The following is an 18,550-nucleotide window of genomic DNA, read 5'->3' as shown; positions in this document are numbered from 1 at the left end:
GATGAGGACACTGAGCCTTGAGAGAATATGGACATTCCCCAAATTTAGCCAGCTGAACCTGCCAGGGAAGTGGGGAGACTGCACGCAGACCTGGTATATCCCACTCCAGAGTCAATGTACTTTTCCCATTCTGCCACAGGAAGATGCCACCACGTAGATCTGTTTTCAAGATACATCTGTTCCAACTGGCTCTCCAAGGGTTTAGGGTGTGTGTTTTCAGCAGAGACAATATTGCCCTCATGGGAGTAACGTTGGTTCTTGGAAAGGGGCAGAAATCTAACTCTTGTTAAAAGCACTAATATAATGCAGAAATACAGCCATCCACTACACATGTGCCATTAAAATTTCATAGAGGTGTTGATTAGGAGAAAAGGTCAAAAAAGATTCCTTCTGGGTGTATGATTAAAATCTCAAGAAATGTTGGCAAAGGGAAGGAGACAGACCCTAGAGGTCTGTGTGGCTATCAAGTGAGTTTTGAGTTGGTGAACCTGCTGTTGGTCTGGGACCACAGGAGGGGCCTGACCTGCAGCCACAGGGATCTCCTGCTCTTTCTTGACCTTTCTGACCAGGAAAATCCAGAAAAGGCGCAGACCCCAACCAATAAGTAGAAACTGTCTGCACCAACCTTGTGTGCTCCAACTCCATCTTATGAGTTTCACTAGTGGGCTTATCTCTCACAGAGCAATGGCAAAAATCTTCAGGGAAATGGACAATAGCCCCTTTCCTTCAGCTCACTGGGGACACTTGAAGTGGCAACACGCACTAGGGCAAAGATTCAAAGATCCTCACATCTCTCCAGTTCATGGAGCCTCTGGGTGCCCTACTGGACTCAACCATGTGAGACGTTACTGGCACCAAGGGTGGGGCAGGTTGAAGTCTTTCAGAAAATAAAATTAATCTTTAGGTCTACTGAACACTCTTCCTCCAAAGTGGAATTTGAGACTTTTCTCCTGTAAGTTCAAGGGTCTGTGTGATATTCACACAGGGGTCTGTGGCAGAGGCAATGACAACTGAATTCTTTCATGTTACTCCTTGCCCTTGATGGAGCAGAACTTAGGCAAGTATTTTCTCGAATTTTGGTCCTCCTATCATTTAAAAATTATATCAGCTGTAGTCCTAGGAACATTATTTTAAGCCAAAACCAAAAACTAAAAAACAGAGCTCCAATATCCCATGCTTTCTCTGAATTGTAACTGGTCACAAACGCTTTTTTAATAACTTTTATCTTCATCTTGGAGGAGGCAAAGAACTGTTAAGATTTTAAATGTGGGATAAAGGAAGAGCTCTATTAACGGTAGAAGGAAAACTATACATTTAGGTCACTTACCAGCACACTTGAAAGAAAATGTCTCCCGTGACATAAATAATTGGATTTCTTACAGGGAACACACAATGCTTCAGATAACTCCTTTCCCCTTTATCAGGGGTTTTGATACCTGGTAGGAGGGAGAGGGGGAGAAACACTTCACAGGAGACAGAGGTAGATAAAAGGGAAAGATCTGACAGTGACCGTTATTACCGCACCATATCTTTTACCTCAGCCAGGAGTCACTAGCTCTCCAGGTCACCTCTGGGGTCAAGGGCAAGACGAGAAGTTTACACAGCCACATAGGGCAGCTTGCTGGTCGGGGACATGCATCAAAGTATGACAACAAACAATGAGAAGAAGATTTGTTCAGGTACAGAGATCAAGATAACCGTGCGTTCCTTGCAATATCCTACCACTGTGGTGGAAGGGTGCTTTACACTTAACACCAATTCATTCCGAGCTTTTGAGAGGGAGCCACACAATTAAGGGTATAGTGGAATGTCCTGTTTCTTTACAAGTGAGCTCTTCCTAGTAGGTTATTGTTTCATTAATGTCTTCCTCCGCACCAGCTCCAGATTTGAAACAGAAATATCTTATTCATTGTAACATAAAGTTTACAATTTTTAACAACATTTAAGTGTACAGTTGAGTGCCATTAAGGAAATTCACTGTTATGCAACCATCACTACCAATCATTTCCGAAACTTTTTCAACATCCCTACCTAGAACACTAACTCCTTATTCTTCCCACTCCTTCAGTACTGTTCTACTTTAATTTAACCATTTCCAGGTACCTCATATATTCGTCCTATGTCTAGTTTACTTCACTTGGCATAGAATTTTCAAGGTTGATCCATGTTGTACAATGTAACAGAACGTATTGTATCCCCCCTCATTACTCTAGCCCTTTTTATTTGATTTTGGAGATGGGATCTCCCTATGATGCAATTCAAACTTGCAATTCTCCTGCCTCAGCCTCCCAAATAACTGGGATCACAGGTATGTACCACTATGCCCACTTTCCATCTTAATTATTTAAATGTACTGTTCAGTGCTACAACATTCATAATGTTATGCAACTACAACTACTATTCATCTCCATAACTCTTTTCACCTGTAAAACTGAAACTATATTCCCATTAAAGAACTCCTCATTCCTCCCTTCCCTCAGCCTCTCGAAACACATTCTACTTTCTGTCTCTATGACTTTGCTTAAGTACTTTATATTAGTGACTCACACAGTACTTGTCTTTTTTTTTTTTGGTACCAGTGATTGAACTCAGGACCTTGCGCTTTTGAGGCAGGCATGGTGCCAATGAGCTACATCCCTGGCCCTACATAGAACTTGTCTTTGAACTGGATTCTTTCATTTTGGTTAATTCCTTCCGATTCATCTATGTTATAGCATTTGTTAGAATTTCCTTCCTTTTAGCAAAGCATGGTGGTACACACCTATAATCCCAGCTATTCAGAAGGCTGAGCAGGAGGATCACAAGGGCAAAGCCAAACTGCACAACTTACTGAGACTCTGTTTCAAAATAAAAAACAAAGAGTGATTACGTGGGATTTTTTTCTTTATTCTGTTAGATGACATGGTACACTGATCAATGTTCATGTATCGAACCTTCCGAAATTACAGGAATAAATCCCCCTGGTCATAGTTTTAAGAAATTTTAAGGCATTGTTGAATTCAGTTTGCTAGTATTTTGTTGAGAATGTTTGCATCAATGTTTATAAAGGTTATTGCCGTATAGCTTTCTTTTCTTACTGTTTTTTTTTTTTCTGGCTTTAGTATTAGGGTAATGCAAGCCTTATAGCATAAAATAAATGTTTCTCTTCGATTTGGGGGAAAAGTTGAAGGACAGTTAAGTTAATTCTTTAAATATTTAGTAGAATTCACATATGAAACCACTAGGTTTGGGCATTTTCTTTTGAGGGAGATTTTTTATTACTGATTCAACCAGATTTTCTATTTCTTTGTGACTTAATCTTGGTATGTTTTGTGTTTCTAGGACTTTGTCCATTTTATCTAGGCTATCCAGATTTTGGTTCACAAGTGTTCATAGAATATCATAATCTTTCTTTTCTTTCTGTAGAATTAGTAATAATTTTAGTGATTAGAGTCTTGACCCCTTCCCCCTTTTCTTAGTCTACCTAGTGAAAGGCTTATTAATTTTCTTAATCTTTTCAAAGAACCAACTTTTGGTTTCCTTGATCTTTTTCTGTTTTTATATTCTCTGTTATCTACCTTTACTCTAATCTTTAATATTTTCTTCCTTATGCTAGCTCTGGGTAAGAATTTTCTTTTTCTAGCTTTTAAAGATGCATCATTAGGTTGTGACTTGGGGTTTTAAAAAATTAAACTATTATTTTGTTTATTTGCTTGTTTGTTTGTTTTTGGTACCGGGGATCAAACTTGGGTCCTTGTGCTTGCACAGCAGGCGGCAAAACTACTGAGCTAAATCCCTGGCCCTAAACTATTATTTTTAATTCACAAATAACTATATATTTATGTGGGACAATGTGATGTTTTAATACAATGTATACATTGTGAAATGCTTATATCAAGCTAATTTTTAAATTAGAGTGCTTTATGGATTTGGGTGTCATTCCAGCACAGGAGTCATGCTAATGTTCTCTGAATGATTCCAGTTTGAGGATTTGTGCTGCTGAAATGGATACATTCAAGTTTTTAAATTTTATTTTGTTTTTTAGCAAAAACCAGGGCAAAGTTTATTTGAAAAATAAAAGTGAAGCATGAGAGAGAAACTGGCTTTGCAGAGCAAACTTGGGGACAGTGAAAGAGGAAAAGGCAAGATAAAAGAATACCCTGGAGAAAGCAGGGTGGGCTATCATGAGGAAAGCCATGATAGTGTCTTTTTTTTTTTAATGTAAGGACTAATAGCATAAATTATTCCCTTTCAATGTATTTTCTGGATATAAATTTTAGTATGTCATGTTTTAATTTGTACTCATCTCTGAGTATTTCCTATTTTTGTCATTTCTTTATCCATTAGTTGTTTAATTTTCACAAAGTTGTGAATTATCCAATTTTTTACTTCTGTGATTGATTTCTAACTTCATCCCAAAATGGTTAGAGAAGATTCTATACTTGACATGTATTAGGTTTTGGATCTCACATGTCCCCAAAGACCTGCTGATGAGCTTTGGGGACGTGATTGGATCATGTAGATGTTAACCTTATCAATGAATTAATCCACTGATTAGTTTAAGGGTGAATGGGTTATTTAGGAGGTACTGCTCCATGAAGAGTGTGCTTCACAGGAGTGTAATCTTGGAGACGGTATCTTGTTTCCCAGTACCGTCTTTTCTGGTTCTTCCCCCTTTGCTCTCTGCTCCCTGGCTGCCATGAGATAAGCAGCTTTCCCTTCTGCTCTGACATTTCTAGCTCACCACAGGCCTAAAAGCATTGGAACTGGACAACAATGGACTGAAACATCTGAAATAATGAGCCAAGATAAATCTTTTTTTCTGTAAGTTGATTTTTTCAGGTATTTTGTCCCAGAGATGAAAAGCTTATTAACACAATTCAGTATCTGTCCTTTTAAATATAATTACAATTGATTGTGGCCTAACATATGGTTTATCCTGGAAAATGCCCTCCCCATGTGCACTTGAGAACAATGTTCACTGTGTTGTTGGTGGGTGGAGTATTCTGTGCATATGTTAGATCTGGTGGTAGGGTATTCTGTGTATTCTGTTAAGATCTAGTTGATTCACTGTGTCTTCTAATTCTTTACTTCTCTTCTGTGTTTGTTCCATCCATTGTTGAGAGTGAGCTATTTGAGTTTCCAACTATCATTGTACAACTTTGTGTTCTTTGACTCTGATAGTTTTTTCTTATATATGAATGGTCTGTTTGTAGATGCTTGTTTCTAAAATTTATATTGATTTGCTGCATTATTGACATACAGTTCTTCTTTGTCTCATAATCTTTTTGATTTAAAGTCTAATTTATCTGCTATTAGTGCCCTCACCCCTGGTTTCATTGCTCACTATTCGCATAAAATATTTCTTTTCATTCTTTACTTTCAATCTGTTTGTGTCTTTGGATGTAAATGCAGTCTCTTATAAACAGCATATAGTTAGAACATATTTGGTTTGTTGTTTGCTTTTGTAGCACTAGGAATTGAACCTTTACACTGAGATACATCCCCAAATCTTTTTATTTTTTGACAGTGATTTGGTAAGTTACTAATTTGTCCAGTTTGGGCTTTAACTTACGATCATCTTGCCTCAGCCTCCTGAAATGCTGGAATATCAGGCTTGTGCCATCACACCTGGCTTAGATTATGCATTTTTATTCTTTTTGTTAGTCTTTGTTTATTGGAGTGTTTAGTTCATGTATAAAGTAATTACTACTGTCATTTTAAAATTTGTTTCCTTTATGCCTTCTCGTCTTAGTTGATTTTTTTTTTTTTGTCTCTAAGTCACTAAGTTGGTCAGGCTGGGCTCAAACTTGCAATTCTCCTGCCTCAGCCTCACACAGTACTAGCCTTATAGGCATGTGCCACCATGCATGTCTTGGTTATGTTTTTTTATTTTCATTTAGCATTTGGAATGTATATGTCCACTGCCTTTTGGCTTCCAAAGTTTCACTTGATAAATGTTCTGATAATATTGTTATGAGTTCATGAATTACTTCTCTCTTGCTGATATCAGATTCTTTTATTATCTTTGTCTTTCAAGACTTTGATTATAATATGTCTCAGAGTGAGTCCCTTTGACTTTGTGTTACTTGGAGTTCAGTGAGCTTTTTAGATGTGTATATTCATGTGTTCATCAAATTAGGAAAGTTCTCAGCCACAATTTCCTCATATATTATCTGCCCTTTTCTCTCTATTTTTCCTTCTGGGATTCCTACAATCCCCATATTTTGTTCTGTAACTCCTACAGGTCTTGTAAGCTCTATTCACTTTTCTAATCTCTTTTCTTTCTTTTCCTCAGACCAATGATTTCCATAATCCTATCTTCAAATTCACTGACCCCATTTTTACTGGGTGGTGTAAGCCCCAGCAGTGCTTTCCAGGTTCTTCTTATCCCATTCATTGAATTGTATGGATCAACTGGTGAATGTGAAAGATTAACTTTTATTTAGGGCAAAAATAAAAAGAGAAGAAGAGGGGGAAGTGCTCAAGGAGAAAAGAGTGCTTGGAAAAGAGGAGATATGTCTTGCAAGCAGAATGGGCCACTGCAAGAACAAGAGGGCAGTAGTGCACAGTCAATTGCTGTCATCTTTTTATATCTTCTTATGTAGTTGATCCAGGTGGTCCCTCTTGATCTTGTGCTAGAAGACTGAACTAAGCTGAGCTTGTTCTCATGTCAGAAGATTCATATCAGGTTTTAGGTTTGGCATGTCCTTGTGTCAGAATATTTGTATCAGGAGCCAGGTTTAGCTTCATCTCATGTAAGGCTTGGAAGCTGCTCCTCTGTGCCCATGATTAACAAGACTCTTCAATTGGCAGGTTGTGCCCAGTTGCTTCAGCCACATTGCCATGTCCTAGTTTCCTACCTCACCATCTTCTACCAATTCAAATGTGCCTTTGAATCCCTTTAGTGAATTTTTCAATTCAGTTATTACACTTTTCAGCTCTGGAATTTTTTTCTTTGTTTCTTTTAAGATTGTCTATTAATATTTCATTTTGTTCACATATCATTTTCTTGACTTCTTTACATCTTTTTTTAGTTCTTTTAGCATCCTCAAAACAGTGTTTTAAAGTCTTTGTACAATAAATCCCTGATTTACAAACAAGTTCCATTCCAGGAAAATGTTTATTTTGCAAGTCTGGCAAAGTAACTCTTACGTACTTTTCATACAAATATACAGTGTAAAGCATAAAATAATTCACATGTTTCTTTATCTTGTTCTTGTTCTTTATAATTGTGCCCATGGTTGAATGATTCATGTTATAAGAAGCAGTGACATCTATCATCTTTTCACCTCAGTCCAATGTCTCAATTATTTTCATGATTGTTTCCATGGTTATTGCTTTGTGCTTTCTAACAGTCCACATCACCAGTGCTTTTCTTCTTGCTTCCAGACATCCTGAGCTCTGATTGAGCACTATACTGCTATAAACTATTGCACTGAATAGTAAGCACAAAGCAGCAGAACTGTGACAATGTCTGGCAGACACTTGAGCTACTTCCACGATTTGTTCACATCTACAAATGTTTGCAATGTGAGGTCCATTTACATCTGTAAAAATTTTCAATTCTAATATTCATAAGTTGGGAACTTAAGGTATTATAAATCTGTTATCAGCTTTTTTTCAGGAATAGTTTCTGTTGTTTATTCCTCCTATGAGTGGACCATTCTTTCTTGTTTCTTTGTTTGTTTTGTGATATTTTTAATTGAAAACCAGGCATTTGAACCTAATCAGATTCTCACCATAATCCAGGTTTGCTTTTTTGTGATTATTGTTTTTGTTTCTTGTTATTGTTATAGGCTCTTGTTATTGTCTCTGTGCCAAAGATCAGCTTGAGGCATAAACATAAGGACTTCTTGGGTCATTTCTGAGACTGTGCCTTTCCTTGAGCTGGCACAGTCATGTTCTGCTTTTCACTGTACATATAGTTGCTTTTGAATATACTAATGTTTTAATCTGGGTCCTAACAGAAAAAAAGAGAAAAATGAAGGGTGGGGTACATTAATGCACTTTAAATCACCTGAGAGCCACTTCAGCTGGAGGAGGAGGTAGGGCTTGCAGCAATGGGAAGAGATATAACATGGCTACTACATTTTCACTTGCACCACTGTGATAAGAGCACAGATCCCTGATGCCTGGAACACAGGGTCCTTCTTGTCCACCTGGGTTTCATAGGCTGTGTGCACTTTTCTCTAGGAACATGTGACAGCTACTTGCCACAGGCTGAGGGTGAAGTACGTACCTGCTACCCAACTAAGAACTAAAATCAATCAAAATTAACCATAACTTACCACCATCCAAGTCTTCCCTTTGATGCTGCAACCCTTTGATGGACCCCTCAGGGTTCTAAAATAGTTACATTAGAAAGATTATGGCAGTGCAATTATCTAGGAAAGGAGACAGATTCCTACTTTGCCATCTTCCCTTTCATTTCTTTTTAAAAGTGAGTAATATTCTATTGTGTGTGTGTGTGTCTCATTTTGTTCATCCATTCATCTGTTGATGGACATTTGTGTTGTTTCTACCTTTTAGTTTTTGTGAATAATATTGGTGTACATAGTAGTATACAAATATCTGTTGGAATCCCTGGTGTCAGTTCTTTTGAACATATACTCAGAAATGGTGTAAACTGTTTCAATTAACTATGAGGAATTTGTAGTTGCAGAAGTGGAATTTCTAGACCATATGGAAATTCTGTGTTTAATTTTTTTGAGAAAATTTGATTATTTATTTATGTAGCTCAAATGGATTGTATAGAACAATGAGTTTCACTGTGGCATTTTCATACTCTGTTTAATTTTTAAAGAAAATGACCACCACCACCCGCTGCCCAGTGCAGAGGAGATGAGCCACTCCCAACATCCAGGAGGAGGCTTCTGGGCTGCCGTACCACTGCCCCCAGTGCAGAAGAGGTGAGCCACTCCCAGTGCCCAAGAGGAGGCTTCCAAGCTGCCGTATCACCCCCCCACCCCCAGCGTAGAGAAGGTGAGCCCTGCAGGCACTAGCAGCACCGCCCTCCACATTGAAATGAGAAGACATACAAACAAGTCTCAAAACCAGACTTCCAGATCACCTAATGCAACCCCAAAGGGAAACGAGATGGAACACTCTGATACTCAACCACCTGGACTCTCTGAACTGTCAACAAAAGAGGATCTGGAAAAAAATGAAATCAGGAATAATTTCTCAGATAACAGCAGAGATTGTGCTCATAGTGCAATACATGATTAATAAATCTAGAAAGGACACAGATAAAAAAATAGAGGAGCTGAGGAAAATGATGGAATCCCAACATAGGAAACAAATGGAACCCATAAAACAGATGCAAACAGATTTCAAGGAGATTGAAAACTCCATTGAAATCTTACATAACAGAATGAACCAATGTGAGGACAGAATTTCACATATAGAAGATAAGATTGCAATTAGTGACCAAGAAGAGAAAAATTTCTTAAAAATGGTATGGGACCATGAGAAATCAATCCAGCAGTTGCTAGATGATGCAAAGAAGAATAACGTAAGTCTGATCAGAGTCAATGAAGAAATAAGAGAGAGTGCAAATGACATAAAAAAAAAACTGTTCACAGAACTGATGGCAGAAAACTTGCCAAGCCGGGGAAAAGAACTTGACATAAAGATAAAGGAGGCATACAGGACTCCAACTAGCCTTGATAAAAAAAAACTACACATAGGCATATAATAGTTAAGATTTCAGAAACGCAACAGAAGAACAAAATTCTACAAGCAGTGAGAGAAAAGAAGCAAATCACATACAAAGGAAAGCCCACCAGAATCACAGCAGACTTCTCAATGCAAACCCTTAAGGCAAGAAGAGCTCGGAGTGATGTATTTCAAGCCCTAAAGCAAAACAGCCTCCAACCCAGATTGATGTACCCTGCAAAACTATCTTTCAAAATTGATGGAGAAATAAGATACTTTCATGACAAAGAGCACCTTAGGAACTTCACAAATACCAAACCAGCACTCCAAAAAATTTTAGACAATATCTTAGGAAAAGACAACAAGGATCACAACCCCAGGCAGCCCAGCAGAATGAATCCATTGGGCGTGACAAATTAAAGGCAAAGGGGGAGAATCCAACAAAAAGAAAAAGTCATAACGATAACTCAATATGTATCAGTTATAACCATCAATGTTAATGGTCTCAATTCACCAATCGAAAGAAATAGACTGGCAGAATGTGTCAAGAAGCAAGATCCAACAATATTCTGCACATAAGAAACACACTTAATTCAGAAAGAAACTCATAGACTAAAAGTTAAAAGGTGGAAAACAACACTCCATGTGACAGGAACCCAAAAAAAAGCAGGAGTAGCTGTCCTCTTTGCAGATTAAGTGGATTTCAACCCAAAATCTGAAACACTTCTGGTCCCAAGCATTTCAAATAAGGGATAGGCAACTTGTATGTACAAATCTATTGTGAAAATGTGCTTTCATTTCTTTTAAGTAAAAACTTAAGAACAGAACTGTTGGTCCTTAACAGTAATACAAGAAATTTCTATATTGTTTTCCAAAATGGTTTTATCATTTTACATTCACATTAGCAGTATTAGAAAGTCCTAACTGGTTCACACCTAAGCTGACATTTGTTCTTTTATAACTTTTAACTTAATCTTCCTAATGAGTGTATAACACTATCTTGTTATTGTATTGATTAGTATTTTCTGATTCTAGTGTTATACACCTTTCCTTGTGCTGTACTAGCTATCATCTTCTTGTGTCTACTTTTTAATTGGGTTGTCTGTTAATGAGCTATAAGTATTCCTTATATATTCTGGTCATAGGTTGTATGTATTATAAATATGGTCTGTTTAAGGACTACTTTTCATTTTCTTAATGATGTTATTTAAAGTTCTAAATTTTGATGGAATCTAATTTATCAATTTTTTTCTTTTATACATCATGGTTTTGGTATCCTAGGAAATTCTTACCTACCTTAAATTCATGAACATTTTCCCTTATAAATTCTTCTTAAAGTTTTATAGTTTTAGTCTTTCATATTTAGGTTCATAGATCCTTTCAAGTTATCTCTATGTATGGAAATAAAGGGTTGAGGTTAAATTTTACATAAAGAAAACAGGTGTTCTAGTACCATTTGCTGAAAACACTATCTTTTCCCCTGCTCTTGAGTTGAGTTTATGTTCTATAAAATGTTAATGTTAAATAATCTTTCAAAATTCAGTGGACCATATATGTGTGGTTCTATTTCTAGATTTTTCTGTTTTATTCCAATGATCTATATGTCTTTCCTTACGCCAACACTGCCTTGATTACTGTAACTTTAGAGGAAGTCTTAAAATTAGGTAATAAATGTCTTTCAACACTGTTTTTTTCTTTTTCTTTTTCTAGGTCCTTTGTACTACTACATAACTTTTAAATTTCAATATCCAATTCTTCATTTATAACAAGTATACATAGACCTGAAGTTTTATATATACCTTGTGTTTTCTAATCCTGCTAAATTCAAATACAAGTTGTAGGGGCTCCTAGAGATTTCTTAGTATTTTCTCTGATCATTTCATCTACATATAAAGATTTTACTTCTACTTTGCCAATCCTATGCTAATTGTGTCATTTTATTGCCAGACTATTTTGGTTTGGGCCTATATTTCAAAGTTTAATGGAAAAATGTCGAGTATGCATATCTGCCCTTGTCCCTCACCTTAGGGAGAAAGCATTGTATCTTATCCATTGATATAAGGCATTTTCTTGAAGTATGGAGTAAATGTCTTATGCATTGAGAAGGTTCTGTTCTACTTCTAGTCTCCTGATAGCTTTTACCATGAAGAGCTGTAGAATTTAGTCCAATACTTTTTCTCCAACTAGTGACAGGATCATATGGCTTTTTCCTTTCCTCTGTTAAAATGATGACTTTTGGGGGTGGATCTTCCAATGCTGAACCAACACTGCCATCCCTATAACAAAACCACTTTCTACATACTGCCAGATCTGACTTCTAATTGTTTTGTTAAACAAATTTTTATCTATGTTGATACTTTTTTCTTCTATTATCTTTATCCAGTTTTAGGATTAGCACAATGTTGAGTTTCTAAAATGAGGGGAGAAGTGTTCCTTCTTTTTTCTGCTTTAAATATTTGATGTAATTCATCAGTTAAAATGTATATGAGCCTCTTGTCATATAGGTAGGTTTTCAAGCTAGGAATATACTTTCTTTAATAGGTGCTATTCAAATTTTATATTTCCTCCAGAGTCAGTTTCATTAATTTGTCTTCCAAGGTACTTCTTAGAAGTTGTCAAATTTATTTCAAAAAAGATTTTTGTAATATGTTTTCTATATCCTTTTAAATTCTGTAAAATCTGTGGTAATGTCCTCTAAATTTTGATATTTTAATTTTAAAAATGTATAATTGATATTGTGTAATAGAAAGAAAAGGTCTAAAGGAGTAGGGGAAATGGGAGGGGTAGGGGAAGGGAAAAAAGGGAAAGGAAAAAATATGAGAAGAGGAAAAAAATGGAAACAAAGCCTTTGCAAATAGGGAAGGGTTGAGGGGGTGAAGGAAGGGCAGGGGAATGGGGAAAAAATAAGAACCAAGATACCTCATGTATAGGTACAAAATTCCAATGATGAATGTAACTGTATTATATATCTAAAATGTACCAATAAACTTAATGGGAAAACATAAAATAAAGAAATCATCATATTATACCCCCACTTTAATTTTGCATGTTATATCTATGTTGCTGTCTAAGCTGGGTATTACATGAAAATATTTCTTGCAAGTAAAATGTTCTACAGACTAAGTAATATGAAACAGATTGTTCTTCCCATAAGAATATTGACTGATAGTCTCCAAATAGCAGATATCTGAGTAACCAGTCAGCAGGGGAGACATACCCAGTCAGCACTGTTTCCCATAAGACACTCCATTTCAGTAAGTAAATATGTGTCAAATTCAATATTAAACCAAAAATGGTAATAGAACAGTTATCAATAACCTGAAATGGTTACTGTCTGCTTAAGAATTGGGATTTGCAACCAAACAAGAAACTCTAAATTCTGATTTAGTTCATTAAGACTCAATTTCTTGTGTTTTCAGATTACTGGTAGCCCAAGAAGACTGACCTGGATTCTAATCCTGAACTTGTCACAGACTTACTGAATGACCTTAAGAGAGTCCTTTAGCTTTTAAAAGCCAGAGCTTCCCTAAGAACATATGAGTCTCATCCTTTTTAAGTTACCTTTGAGCATTATAATTCTGTTATCTAATATCTATGCTACTGTTACTATGTTAATACTATGCTATTGTTAAACAATGATGAATCCTAATTCTGGCTCCTTGAAAGAAACTAGTATTTTTAAAGAAAGCTGTGCTGATTCCTCACTTTTTTGTTTCAAATGACTAAACATTTCCTACTTAATTATGGAGAATTTTGAGTTGCAGCAACATTTGGGTAGCTACATTGGCTATTTGAAGCTTTGCTCATTTGCCCAATTGTGAACTTTTCTTTTGGTGCCACTTCTCTTAACATTGAGATCTAAAAAGCACTCTTAGAATGGAGACACTAGTGGTCTCCCAAAAGTGGAAAGATGCAGTGTGTATTTATAAAAGATTGTAAGCAGATATTAATTTCTCCACAGTTAAAATTAAATTAAGGACAGAAAATAAGATTTCTCTACATATTCGTTTCATTTTCATTTTCATAATTTTTCCCTCAAAAGCTACTATGACATAAGTAGGATTTCTAGTGTTGTTACAGAAAAGAAATTTGATAGTGGGCCTAGAGTTCCAAGTTCAAACTAGTTATTTATTGCAATTCTTGTTATAACAGTGCTTGAAGGCTACCCAGAGTTTCTAAGGGATATTGAAAAAACTCCTGATGAGAGTTTTGATTTGCAAGGGGAAAAAAACCACTAGGGTTAAAATACACTTCCTAATTAGTTAAAATCTTAGCCAGACTTATAGTGGAAAAGGTTGATCCTGTGAAGCCTCAAATGCACCATTTAGTTTCTCCAATTCTGTGGTGGATTCACTTGTCAAACGGTAGACACATATTTGTGTTTTGTTTCTGAAGATGCTTAATTTCATATGATGAGTAGGGTGACCCCCAGCACTCTCAAATTTCTGCAGTGATTAGTAAAACCTTCAGATTAATGGGTTCCCAGCATCTGTGAGGCAACGATATGACTAAATAATCAAATTGCAATAACTCTGTTGGGGGGGGTACATTTGATTGTGTCACATTTAAATTTAAAATATAACAGTAGATAAAGCATATGTATGATTAAAAGGTTAATGTATCAATTTATCCATTATCCAATGAAAAGGTAGAATATTATTAATACCTTGAATGCCCCTGTGTGGTCTTCATCAAGCACATACTGCTGCCACCATTCTGGGTAGTGGTTCCTATCACTGTGGCTTGTATGGTAAAGTTAATTGTCTCAGAGAGATGACAAACAGGAGGGCAAATTTGGTAGCAAGAGAAGGTGGGGGGAGCTCTGACAATGGTACTATACCAAATAAACAGAAACCCCCTCCAAGCTTTTCAGTGTGGATGAGCTAGAAGTTGATAGCAGAACTTCAGTGAGTCTTCACCAGAACTGCACCTAGTGACATTCAGTTTAGCAATAACTGTACAAAGTTCTCCCTTCAGAGTGAGAGTATGTCATTCTTATCCAATCTTTTGGAAAGCCTCTGAATCTCAGGTCATAGAACTACTAATCTATTGTTACATAAAGACCCCTGGGTTGAGAGGATTCTGACTGACCATCTGATAATAGGATGAAAAACTAGCAAGCAACATCAGTTATAAAATTATTTAGCCTTAGCCAGTCATTTTTGGTTTATAAATGTTATATGTTTACAGTATTTGTTTTTAGATTTTCTTCTGTTCAGGGTTAATTATTCATATAGTAGTGGATTTCTGGTGTGACTATCAGCAAAGAAAGAAAACAAATCAAGATATATTATGTAAAGGTACAAATTTCCAATGATAAATGCCATTAAATTGTATACTTAAAATGTACTAATAAAATTTTAAAAAGAGAAAGAAAGACAACAAAACAAAAACATTTATAGATTTTTCATGGACCTGTCTTCCACATACTATGATTCAGGCGAGATCCAGGTTTTAAAAGAAAAATTTTTAGTGTTGCTAGATCTTATAAAATGTCTCTTATAAAAATTTTCTTTTAGTTTTTAAAGTAAAAACCAGTAAAACTTTGAGATATATGACTTTACCAATTATTCTTCACTGATTGTGTAAATTATATTGCATTTGGTCTTTAGCCAGAATATATCTAAAATATATCCAATGGATCCAGTATTATTTACGTTTATGTACTTACAGATCTTTGTTAGAGAAAAAAATTCAGATTTATTGAGTGGTTACACAGAAGAGAAAATTATTAAATTGTTACTTGCCAGAGTTCTTCTTTCTTACCTTTTCTGGAGGAAAACTGTCAATTCAGAATTTCTCTTATAGGTCTCAGAGGCTAGTAACTTACTGAATACAGAAAATGTCTTATTTTAAACTTATATGCATGTGAAAAATCACCTCTTAAAAAGTCTCATGTGTGATATAATGTACAATTTAAACAATAGCTGTAGGTAGATATAACTATATTTATAGAGATGCCCAGATATATATTTTTGGGCTTCCCCACACGTCTTCAGGAATTTTTCTTCTGAGGCCCATTCCCAGGGACTTTGTTTATAATAAAGGAAAGATGACTATTTGGCCTTTACTGACACATGTCTTTATTTATGAGTTCTGGTGTAAAATTTAGTACAAAAAGGAAAAAGGGGCCATCTTCTCACTGGAGTATTAGGAAGGACTCCAAGGCATTGAATATTTATAAGTTTTTGGAGATCAAGGAACTGTATTTGTAGGTTATTGCCTAAAATGGGTAAACTCAGAATTTGGTTTTGGGTTTTCCTTCATAACTTTGACATGATTGGTGTTACAGACATTTGATGGACTTGTATTGTCTATGGTAATGAAATTATGATTGAAGGTTACTGTTTATTTAGGGCACACAGGAAGGGAGGCATGATAAATCTTTGCTGTGTTTTTGATTTACAACTATGAAGCTCTGTGGTGAAACTCTAGGATCAATCATTTGTTTATGTAAAAATGTGCAGTTAGCAGGAACTAATCTCTCTGTCACCTTTTCCACAGAATATTAATAATAGCAAATATAGTTACATGTAGCTTTAATATTGGAATTTGACTAGCTAAGCCTTTTTGTCCAGATTTTCAGGCTGTAATGTAATTTCAGCAATCCTGGAAACTTTCTAGATGTAAGAATACATATTCAAAAGCACACACTCTTTTGGTCTATGTTCAGATATTTTAAAAATAGTCCTCCATAAGAATCCTAGACCATTTTAAAAATGCTTCTGGGCATAGGCCAGACATTAGTGGGGAAACTGGTATTTCCTCTACAGTTTTTTTGATGATAGAAAGAGAAACATAAGAAATTTTTGTCAATGGAAACTTTCCAAGTGTTCTGAAGCCATGAGAATTAGTTTAGACACCCCCCCTGCACATGGCTCAAATCTGCTTATGGACCTACAGAATTAAATGAGTCAGTAAAAGAAGAAATACTGAGATAAAACTCATTATAGCATGAGTATCCTTTATCCAAAGTGCTTGGGACCAGAAGTGTTTCAGATTTCAGATTCTTTTGGATTTTGGAATATTTGCATAAATATAATGAGGATTGGGGATAGGAACCAAGTCTGAACATGAAATTCATTTGTTTCATATATACCTTATACATATAACCTGAAGATAATTTTATATAATATGTGAAATAATTTTGCACATGAACCAAGATTAGCAAACATTGACCTGTCAGAGTTCAAAGGTGTTACCATCTCAGAGCACACAGAGACAATCTGACTGTTTGGGGTCATCATTATATTTTTGACATCTTAACACCACACAGCAGAGAATAAACAAAAACCAAAATGAGTAAGGTACATGGGACTTGGCCAAAAAAGTACCATTTTATTGCCATGAGTGGGTGTTATGGTTTATACCTAAATGTCTCCCCAAAGCCTCATGTGTTCATAGGTAGGCTTTTGGGATGTGATTAGATCACAGGGGCTTCATAAGCAGACTAGTCCACTGATGAGTTTATAGGTGGCTTGTGTTAGGCGGTGGGATCTGGTCAGAAGAGGTGGGTCACTGCGAGTGTGTCCTGCCAGGCTTTATCACTCTCCCACTCCTTTCACTCTCTGCTTTCTGTCTGCTGTGCTGTGAACAACTCTCCTCTGCGATGCCTCCCTGCCTTGGAGCCAGCCAACTATGAACTGAAACCTCTACAAACTGTGAACCAAAATCAACCTTTTCTCCTTGAAGTTGCAGATGTCAGGTATTTTGTCCTAGCAATTCAGGTATAACTAAGATAGTGAGTGTGCTTGTATAGGAGAATCCAGGCATGTGTACAAAACATATATCATGCCTGAACAGGGCTGAGAGGGTCTTTTTCCCTGTGGGCTGCTGAATAAACCTTGTGTGCCTGCATTTTGACTGCAACTTGTCACATAAAGTCAGACATGACATTTTTCACTAGTGGCACCATGTTGGCATTTTAAATTTTTTTCTATTTTGGAGCATTTCAGATTTTGGATCTTTGATTTAGGGAAGTTTAAACTGTATTCACATAAAATAGATTTACTTTTTAAAAATTAACTTCAGCCTCATTGCCTTAATAGGACTATTCCTTGTTATTGGTTCTATGGGGGAACAGATAATAGGGAATAGAGAAAAGAATTGTTACCTGGTAAGTATATGTAATGATATCACAGATGATTGAAGGTTTATGGTGCTTGGGTGCTGGAAAAATGGGTGCTTTTTCCTGTCAAATAACTGCTTCAAATCTTCCTGGCTTTTGAGGTGAATTTTCTTGCTGTTATAGTTTGGGTCTAGATGTCCCCCTAGAACATGAGGCTCTTTTTTAAAGATGGCTGAATCTAGAGTGTGTGATGCTGGGATTAAGGGTATGTGATTATTAAACCAGTCCTCTGTTTGATTTGGTATTTCCCTAATCCCAGGAGCCTGGATACAATATAAGGGACAGAAAGATGCTTGTCTTGTCTCTTACTTGCTTCGCTACCTTCTGACTGACATGCACTGTTTCTCCTCTGTGATGCTTGTCTGTCATGCCACCCTGCCTTGGAGCCAGCTGATGATGGACTGAGACCTCTACAAACCATGAGCTAAATAAACCTTTCCTCCTTTAACTTGTGGGTATTGGGTATTTTGTTTTAGCAACAAGAAAAGAATCTAAGGCACCTGCTAAATGATGAGTACTGGGAGCCATAGCTCTAGAGGATGGATTTATCTCCTTGTATTATATATTGCAGGACAGAATGTAACAATACAAAAGAACAGCTTTCTTTTCTTTGTGATTCTAGATAACATTAGCTGAAGTACCAACTGTAGCAAAGGACACAAAACTTCAGTGAGTCAAACAGATAGGAGTTTATTTTTCACTTAAATTCAGGGCATGTGTTCTGGCTCAGCAAGTGACTCTCTTCTGCGTGTCATTCAGGAACTCAGGTTGAATGACTCTATC

General features: G+C 36.3%; 1 non-coding gene across 1 annotated transcript; it reads right to left on the bottom strand.

Moving 5' to 3' along the window:
- Positions 1 to 3,884: 3,884 nt before the first annotated feature.
- LOC147826739 (U6 spliceosomal RNA) lies at positions 3,885 to 3,991 on the bottom strand. Its single transcript, XR_015438760.1, has one exon. It is a non-coding gene; the product is annotated as a U6 spliceosomal RNA (small nuclear RNA).
- Between the last annotated feature and the right edge of the window lie 14,559 nt (positions 3,992 to 18,550).

This window comes from Heterocephalus glaber, unplaced genomic scaffold (genome assembly GCF_053883595.1).
Source record: "Heterocephalus glaber isolate CG9 unplaced genomic scaffold, H.glaber_assembly_v1.0 deba00001461, whole genome shotgun sequence".
In the NCBI taxonomy this organism is placed as follows: Eukaryota; Metazoa; Chordata; class Mammalia; order Rodentia; family Bathyergidae; genus Heterocephalus; species Heterocephalus glaber.
Note: the sequence above shows the minus strand (reverse complement) of the source record. Positions and strands in the feature narration are given on the sequence as shown.